We start from the raw sequence: 8548 nt of genomic DNA on the forward strand, positions 1-8548 counted from the left end.
AACAACTTGGTAGTTATTACTACCAAAATTTATATTATTTAAATACTTTAGTCTATTTAAATATTTTAAATCTTATATAAGCAATTATAATTGAATTTATTAGGATATATAAATATATACACTATTTAAGAGCAAATTTAAAAAAAAAAAAAAAAAAAAGATTGGCAGATCAAACTTAGTTCTTCACTACTTCCAAATAATTTAAAAATCGAATTCTTTACATTAAACGGCGTGACATTTAACAAAATACTTTTCTTCATTGAATGCGGAGAAAGTGTACATGCATTATGGTCAGTCTCAAAAAGTGTGGTAACATGAGTATCATGGGGTGTTGAATGACTTTCCATATGGACACAAACAAAAGACATGTCCCTCAGAATTTTCAGAGGAAAAGTGAACAGGAAGTAGGAGGTAAAGTGCAAGTAAAAAGAATGCATTTTCGTCTTTAAGTTTTTTATTTATTCTCAATTTCAAAAAAAAAAAAAAAAAAAAAATTACTTCTTAAAAAAAAAATTATTTTATTTCTTTTCAAGACGGTATTGTTTTCCCGACGACATTTAAATTCGTCCCGACAGGGGGGCAATTGCCCCCTCCTACCCCCTACTGGCGCCGCACCTGGTCTCTTTGTATTTATTTACAATATATATTAACATCTAGTCCCCTGATTAAAATAGCCCCTTTTTTTGTCCGTAAAATTATACTATGTAACAATTAAAAAAATTCCAATTTTACAATTTTATGGGCATAACCATTTCGAAGTTCGTTCAAAACGGGGGCATGATATCTTTAGATAGAATACGCGGATGCAAAAAATGCACTTATGTACTTTATTTGCGAATGAGCTTTATTTGCGAAAATGTACTTTATTTGCGAAACATTTAAACTATTCAAAAGCCAATCGATGCATATAAAAATAAAATTTTCAAATGGCCCTAGGCCATGGTCTAGTCTGGCATAATGGGTAATCCAGTACTGGCGCACTGTCAACACATTTTCTCCATACACATTGGTTAATTTCTTTCTGGCATGAACAGCATTTTCACCTTTTCTATAGTAAAAAAGTAAAATATGACGAAAATGCTGCTTATTGCCCTCCATACTTAAAAGGGCACCAACCAAAAACTACTGAGTAAAATTAATTGAACAGATAATATAACTTTAATTTTTTTCTCAATTAGTGAAATTTTCATTACAAATATTAATACCAAAAGTAATTTTAGATATTAATTTGTGTTTTTCACCACTTGTCTTTTTTTTAAATTACAAATAAACATTCAGTAATACAATTACAAGAGCTACTTTTATAAAAATAATTGTACAACACGTGTTAGAAAAGATTTATTAAACAAAAGATGTTACAAATAATTTTAATTAAAAGTGACTAGAAGTCTTTTTTTTTTTTTCATTTAAAAAATCATATTAACTTGAACTCAGGATTCTAATGCTAAGAAAATAAATAACAATTTATACTTTAGTCAAACATAACTGATTGTAAAAAAAAGTAATATAATCCAGCAAATCAAGGTAAATTAAAACCAATATGAACATGAGTGCAAACATTTAGATATTATTTAAAAAAACTATTTTATCACATACTTCAAAAATACTGTGTGTCACTAGTATCAACAATATTGTATTTAGTCAGATGACATTTCTGAGAAAAAACTCTCATTCCATTATACTACAACAAAAAGGTTTCTCACCAGTGAAAACACGAACAGTAAAGTCAGCTTTTGAAAAATTAAATACTCTTTTTTTTTTTTAAAAAATATATTACAAAAATGAAGTTTTTCACAAGTATGAATAAAACTACAATAAATTAGATGGACCTTAAGTGAAAATAAAACTTTTAACATAAACAAGAATATGGCTTTTAAATAGCAATAACATGACTGTGACTAGTTAGATAATTCTTTCTTGAAAAAGCTTACATATACTACACGAGCAAGGTTTCACACCAGTATGAGCACACCTGTGATCCGTAAGATTAATTTTTGTGAGATACTCTTGTTATATCGCTTTATTACATATACTACATGAGCAAGGGCGCCGGCAGAATAATATAAAAGGGGTTGCAACCCTCTTACAAACTACCCCACCCCCTAAAAAAATTAAAATATTCTGTTATTACATTTTGTTTTGTTATTACACATACTTTCCTCTGTTAATTTTTTTCAAGATACATTTCTTCATTGTTAACAATATATTTAAAAAAAAGTAAGAATTTCTTCTACTTGGAAATTTTGCCACGAGAAACTGTCCTGATGATGCTGGCATAGCTACTGACTTTGAAACACAAATAACTACAAACAGTAGTTTCGTATACTAACGTGTTTGTGCACTCTTAACATTGGTATTTATTGTGTTGATGAAGTTTTACAGTTGTGAAAAGTCACTACCCAGGTAGCAAAAAGATATGATCTAATATTAGAAAGATGCAATATAATACTGCCGTGCTAGAAAACGCAATACTATTGAATCCCATCTTCTAATATTAGAGCTAATATTATATAAAATTAAAAAGTATTCGATCTAACATTCGGACTTTCAAAATTATCATCTATTTCATTACTTTTGGTCCAGCGCGACATTTTTGCGAAAGGTTATCCCATATTATTAATAAATAAACATTTATTTATGAAAGAAAACGATAAATTAAATATTTCCTAAAATATCATTTTCAGCCAATGCTATTTTATGGCAGATAATATGAGTGGTAGTTTGCGAACGATTAAACTCGAAAAACTTTTTCAACTGTTTCTGTTGAGTTGTCTGCTGCTCCTTCTGCTTGTTTACAAGACGACAAGATGGCGATCTTGTTTCCGCTCATGAGCTTTCGTTTCTGCTATTTAAGGTATTTATAATTTAGTAGTTTTTTGCAAACTTTATAAATGTCAATGATGGTTACATGATAAATTAGTATCGTAGTTATGTAGGTAATGTTTTTTCCTTGAGTTAAAAATCAGGTAGAAAAGTAATTTAAAGCACGATATGTTTGAGATTGTAGATGTTGTAGAAACATTCAGTGTACCTACTTAATAAACTTTACCGCTAAATTAAAACATTTAAGAATTAATTTATTGATCATGTATTCAATAAGGTCAGTAAATATTTTATATTGTGATTATTATTGTTCATTCGTAGTTGTTGACTTCTTTGTTGAAACGTATTGTCTAGCTGTAAGTAATAAGCACTGTTTTTCTGCAAAAATGAAAAAGGCAAAAGTAATGGTCTGTAAATAAATTAGCCGTGTTAAGTAAGAAATATATATCTATATATAATCTGCTACTTTTAGCGCAGTTAAAACCATTATATTGTAGAATGTTTAATACAAACAATATTACTAGCATATTAAAATTTTATGATTAAAATATTGTACAACAATCAATTAAGCATTTTTCTTTAAATATAGACTGATTTTTATTTGAATATAGGCTAATCTGTATGTTTTTGATGTATCATTATTTATATTAATTTGTAAATGATTAAAAAATGAACAATAATATGGTCTATTCAAAATGGTGATTATGGTGAATGTAGAGCTTTGATTAAATTATATTTTTTAAATAAATTCCTGTTAGAAACAATCTAATGCTGTAAAAATTTAGTTAAACTATAAGAAAAAAATATTTGACAAATGTTGGGTATGTTGTAAATGTTGGGTATACTGACTTTTAAAGAATGCTATGTCAAAATATTTGGGGGAAGGGGCGAACTATATTTTATATATTTACAACTTTGAATTATGTGAATTGTTAGAGAATTCTCCTTCTATATGATTTTTCAACCATGAATTGATGATTTTAAATTCTCATAGTATCTTTTTACATTGATGTTCCTTTACATTAATCAGATTTTAAATTATACAATGGAAGAAAATAAGCAATTGTTTATTTAACACTTTTCACCACTTTTTTAAATATAAATAATAAGTAGAGCCCGGAAGTTCAGGCAAAATGCCATAAATGCCCTTTTCTGCCTTTTTTAAACGTTTTCTTCTGAAAATGCCTTTTTCTTTCCTTTTGTTCATAAATGCCTATTTCTGTCTAATTTAAAAATTTTCTGCAAAGCTTTTTGTGCTTTTGACCGAGCATAAACGCAAAATGAAGAAATTTTGAAGTACAGAAATGGTTGACTGTCATCCGACGTATTGTAATGCATTTATGGAGAATAGGACTTTATTCCTTTTGTCTTATTAATATTTTCTCTCCGTCTCTTCGTGGCGTCACCTTCGCCCGATGCGCTTTGCAAGGAGAGAGAGAGAAAGGGAGTGAAAAGATAGGAGTTATTTTTACTTACAGTCAATAGAATTTATTCTTACTTACGGCCCATATAGCCCCATATAGCATACACCATCGAATAACTCGTATGCTCTCTTATCTACAAAACGAATTCACCAAGCTGGTTGAGCACATTGTAGCAGGAGCACGAAAAAGTTTTCTAGTACTAGTTATTTCAAAAATGCCTAAAGTAAAAGCCTGTACAAGCAAAAAACTGGACAGTTTTGTGAAAGAGTTTGGGTCGGATGTGTTTTCTACTGATGGGAGCATTCTGTTTTGTAAGGCATGCGAGAAGTCAGTAAATTTTGAAAAGAAGTATTTTATATCTCAGCACTTGGAGACATCTAAGTATAAAACAGCAAAAGATAAAAAAGATGGGAAAACACCGACTCTGATTCCCACCTGTTTTCAATTATCTTCTCGCAAATCGGAATTTGCAATGGATTTATGCAGATCATTTGTAGATGCCGGCATTCCGCTGTGGAAACTTGAAAATAAAAGCATACGAGCTTTTTTGAAAAAATATACGAATCAAAGTGTGCCCTGTGAATCAACTTTAAGGAAAACTTATTTAGATGACTGGTACACCGAAGTTCTTAAAACTATTCAAAATGAAATCGGAACGAAAAACATATGGCTATCTATAGATGAAACGACAGATGTAACTGGACGATATATTGCGAATGTTATTGTTGGTGTTATGGGCCCATTTGAAAAACATAAAATCTTTTTGTTGACATCTGAACAGTCGCAAAAGACTAACAGTACTACAATTGCACAGTTGTTCACTAATGCACTGGCTTTACTTTGGCCAAATGGTACTGAGCATGAAAGAGTGCTATTATTTCTTACAGATGCAGCCTCCTACACGAAAAAAGCTGGAAATGCCTTAAAAGTTTTATTTCCTAATATGATCCATCTATCGTGCCTTGCTCATGCATTGCGCAGGATAGCAGAGGAAGTAAGAGGTCTCTATCCTGAGGTAGATTTGCTTGTTTCTAGTGTGAAAAAAGTATTTGTGAAAGCCCCTTCAAGAGTTCAAAGAAATTGCACCAGACATTCAATTACCTCCTAAACCGATCCTTACGAGATGGGGAACATGGATTTCAGCAGTCTCATACTACTGCACAAATTTTGAGGAAGTTACTCGACTCCTTACCAGCTTTTCGGATGAAGAGGCAATATCCATAAGAAAAAGTAAAAATCTGCCTAGCAGTTCTAAAATAAAAAATTAACTGACTTTTATTTCAACTTATTTTGGGAAGCTCCCTGGAGCTATTGAACACATGGAAAAAAGAAATATGTCTTTGTCCGAGTCATATGTCTTTGTCATATGTCTTTGTCCGATATGTAGGTATACCAGATACTTCTAGCAACTTTTTTTATACCTTGGATACCTATATGGGCTTTTAGGCATTACCAACTACCATTTTGCTCCAATTTTAAGTGCCTTTTTTAAGTGCCTATTTCAAGCTTTTTAAATGCCTTTTTGCCTGCCTATTTTTGCATTTTTTATTGCCTGAAATTCCGGGCTTTAATAATAAGTAATGTAATTGGTTCAAAATATGCTTGTAAAACAATGTTTGCTAAGTAATTTAACCCTGACAAAGTTTTTCTGCAACAATGAAAAAGATAAAAATAGTTGTCTGTAAACAAATTAGCCAAGTTAAAACAATTAGAAAATTAATGATCTGCTACTTTTAGCACAGTTTAAACCATTAAATTCTAGAATGTTTAACATTCAATACAAACAATATTGTTACTGTATTAAAATTTCATGTCTAAAATATTGTAAAAAAAAGAATTAAACATTTTTATTTAAATTTCTTGGGGATATTTCAGTATCGTGATCTGTCCCGCCAACTGCAATCGCCAAATAGATTTTAAACTTGCAATTTTTTTTTAAAAAATATGTATTTGTTTGCCCGGAGTTATACCTTTCGAGTTTGTCCTATTCTGTAATGTTTCTTTTAGTTATAAATATTTATTAAATAATTATTACAATAATAATTAGTCTAATAAATAATTATTGTTTAATGAAGTTTTTAAATAAATTTCTATTAGTGCTTATGAGATCTGAGATTAAAAATTTAACTAAACAATAAAATATAAATATTATGCATATTGACTTTTAAAGAACGTTATGTAAACATATTAATGGGGAGGGCAAAATATAAATAATATATATATTACAACTTTGAAATATGTGAATTGTTAAAGAATTCTCATTCTACCCGTGTTTTTCAACCATAAATTGATGATTTTGAATTCTCATAGTATCTTTTTACATTTATGTACTTATACGATTTTTAAAATAAGCATTTGTTTATTTAATATTTTTCGGCACTCTTTTTGTTGATTTGCCACATAGCGAGTAGTTATTTTCTGTTCTAATAAAAGAAGTTGAAAGGTTTTGCAATTTGATTTTTTTTTATTTTTTAAATATATGATAGTTTGCTTGGGAGTGCTTATGAGCTAAATTCTTTTTGTTGATCTCCTTCTCACACTGTTATTTTTTGTGTGACACTAAAGAAATTTTTTTTACGCTGGTATCGATACCGCAATTAAACCATTTAATTTCATTGTAAAGGATATTACAATTTCTGAAAAACATTTTCAAATTAAATAATTAAAGTATCAAATAAATATTCAATGTTTAATAGTTATAATTTTTTTTTCCATTGCAAAATCTGATGTATTTTCTTTTTAAATTTCAGTATAGCTTTTCATCTTCAAGGAAATCTACTATCAAGACACTACAAATGGAAATGGCACACTCTGATGGAATATTAAGTTCGATCCTTACTACGAATGATTTTAACAGTGATTATTCAGCAAGGACCACTTTAAATCTACCATTTAAGTCATCATGTTGAAGAAAGATGCTGTCATGTTGAAGTTTGGAGAAAGAGGGAAACTTGTGAAGTTCATCCCTGTTTTTTTGTGGTGCATACAAAAACTGTTGCTGAATTTTTCATAAAAGCATTTAACGACCACTTGGAAATATATTTTCAAGCAAATATAGACTAATAATTAGAACTCAAACTGTATCAAACAGTTTAAAGTTATGAAAAGAAAATGATTTTATTAATAACAATTAAGTATTTTTAACTTTTGTTTTACCACAAAGTTGTCGACTTTAATTTTGAACAATAAAGGTAATGTATTACATTTACAATTGGATGAAATTTATATTACAGTGTGTTTTGTTTTTAAATAAAAGTATTATGCTGTGAAATAGTTATATTTATTATGGATTTATTTTTTCTTAATTACTGTAACAGTTGAATATTTAAAATTTTTTTTTTTTTTAATCTTTCGGTATGATATCGGAAGCAATTTTTTTTAATGCTGATTTTAAAGTGTAACTGAAACTCTTGAGGATTTTCATCATCAACATTGAGTTTATTATTTTAATTTTGGAAATTTTCACATAATTATTTATTTGAAATTTGAGACAAGAATTTATGCTTTTTTATTTTTATCATGTTTAAAATCATATTATTGTAAAATAATCATAATCGTGAAAAGTTCTTTTGACTGAATAACATTTATATCATGATTAAAATTCCTAAAAGAATATTGCTCAAACTTTCATCTTTAAGGTCTTGTATATTCTTTGTGAAAACATGTAGAATTGCATCTTCTTTTTTTTTTTTCTTAAAGTCTCATTCAAGACATTTGCCTATAATGTTATGTTTGTTTTTACTATGTTCATGAAGCATAAACTCTTATCAGCGAAATACAAGCAAGGAATTAGTTGATTTTAAAGAAAAATTTTGTGATAGCAGGGTTTTGAAAAAGTAACTGATGGCAGTCAAATTTGGATCAATACAAAAGCAACTTATAGTAAAAAAGTATGTTATGTTTTTTCGTCTCATTCTTGTATGCAATTAAATGTTTGTGAAAATTTAATTCTGATAAAATACAATATTTACTAATTTTTTTTTTTGGTCTTGACATATAAATGTTATCTAAACTTCAAGTAAATAAAAGAACATAGTACCTTTAACTAATTATTGAATCGTTAAAAATTTCTGATGTCCCAAAGTAAAATTATTTTTACATTACAAAAAATAATTGCAAGTTTTTTTAATTAAAATTCATAAAATTTCTTTTTGTTTCCACTCCCTGATAATATTTCTACAGGTGCCCTTAGGTTTTGTTTCTTGTGTTTCGTAAGTAAAATTTCAGATTGTAAAAGGATAAAGTTACGTAAGTATTTCTCTGTTTAATTTCAATGATAGAAGTGAAATAATTTATGCAAG

At 28.5% G+C, this 8548-nt stretch overlaps 1 long non-coding RNA gene across 1 annotated transcript; it reads left to right on the forward strand.

The window, feature by feature from the left end:
• The first annotated feature begins 2681 nt into the window (after positions 1 to 2681).
• Positions 2682 to 7518, forward strand: LOC139427028 (uncharacterized). The gene is made up of 2 exons (XR_015429405.1): positions 2682 to 2854; positions 6998 to 7518. It is a non-coding gene; the product is annotated as an uncharacterized LOC139427028 (long non-coding RNA).
• The last annotated feature ends 1030 nt before the right edge of the window (positions 7519 to 8548 follow it).

Source organism: Parasteatoda tepidariorum, chromosome 9 (genome assembly GCF_982258835.1).
Source record: "Parasteatoda tepidariorum strain Cologne lab strain chromosome 9, Ptep-v5.0, whole genome shotgun sequence".
Taxonomy (NCBI): domain Eukaryota; kingdom Metazoa; phylum Arthropoda; class Arachnida; order Araneae; family Theridiidae; genus Parasteatoda; species Parasteatoda tepidariorum.